The sequence below is a fragment of the Parasteatoda tepidariorum genome, chromosome 2, assembly GCF_982258835.1.
Source record: "Parasteatoda tepidariorum strain Cologne lab strain chromosome 2, Ptep-v5.0, whole genome shotgun sequence".
Taxonomy (NCBI): Eukaryota; Metazoa; Arthropoda; class Arachnida; order Araneae; family Theridiidae; genus Parasteatoda; species Parasteatoda tepidariorum.
This window is the reverse complement of record NC_141756.1, coordinates 53,301,867-53,303,310: the sequence shown is the minus strand read 5'-3', so window position 1 is coordinate 53,303,310 and position 1,444 is coordinate 53,301,867.

Below are 1,444 nucleotides of genomic sequence, written 5' to 3'. Positions count from 1 at the left end.
TTGTGATAAATTTCTTCTTTTGCCAATGCCTTTGAATGTTTTCATTTATGAACATTTTCTTTCTTTTACCAATCATTTCACTCATAGGATATACTGAACTTTTTATCATGTATGAAAAGGGTAAAAATTATAAAAAAAATTACATTATTCATCAACTCTAAAGATTTATGTGCATTGTTATTCAAAAGTCAGGCGTACAAAAAATAATATTTTTGAAAACACACATTTGTTAAAAATCAAGTAAAAGGAAACTAAATAAGATACTGTCCGAATTTGTTTTGTATTACTGTGTCAGAGATGCCAACTTGCTCCGGACTGCAAATATATATTTTACAGTGGTAGTTTATCAATTGTGATTCTTGGTTTAATAAATTCAATTTCGTTGATTTTTATTCACCACTATTTCTAAATAATTCTTAGGCTTGTATAATTCACCACTTTATAGTCCTTATATCATGCTATACCTTTTAAAAAGCAAGCAATAATAGTCAAATATTCCCAAAATTTACTTGTAGTTATGTACCGTTTTTTAAATTATTTTGGCGTGTCCGGAGCAGTTGGCATCTCTGCTGTGTATTAAAACTACTTTACTTTTTGAGTAAAAGTCTGAATTAAGGAAAACAAGATTGCTTAAATGAATTTTATAGAACATTTTTGAAAAGAAGAGTTAAAGCAACACTTTTTTTAAAGCAAAGAGTTATAGCATTACTTTGGATTTCCTTCAACATTTTTAATGCACAGATGATTTTATTTATTAGCATACTATAACTTATAGTATATAACTTATAGTATCTATAAGAATTGCATTAAAAGTTCTCAAACTTTCTTTGACAAAATTTTTTTAAATTCATGTTTCTGTTGGAAAAATTTTTTGCTCTATTCCATTTCAATCCTTGTTTCTACAAATAAACCTTTGAATGAGTATGTCTTCTAGACCATGCTTTAGAAATGCATAGTCTTTTATACAGAGATGAGAAATTTTCCGCTTTTTTGTGAATTTTAACTCTCCTTCCGATTTGTGAACGAGTTTTATCCAACATCGACAGTTATATGATCATAAGTTTTGGATATCCGAAAGTGAAGTGACTTATTGGAATTTAGGTAAAATTGTCATGGTTAGAGCACGACATAAAATGATTATTCAAATGAGCTATACAAAATTTGTGGATCGTACAAAAAGAAATCGAAGTTTTAAAAACCATGCGGAAGTTGAAAGCACCAAACAATAGTTATAAATGATTTTATTGATCGAATTTTCAATTGCGTGATAGGAAATTTTTCTTTCTAAATTTCCGGTATTGAAGCATTGAGATTTTTTAAAAAAAACTGCGAAAATCTGCAGTAATAATTGTCGAAAAAGCGATAAAATGTATCTCGATAATGAAAAATCTGTAGCAGTTGCTGCTTTAAAAGCGATGCAGAAAACCACAAGATTTTAATGCGA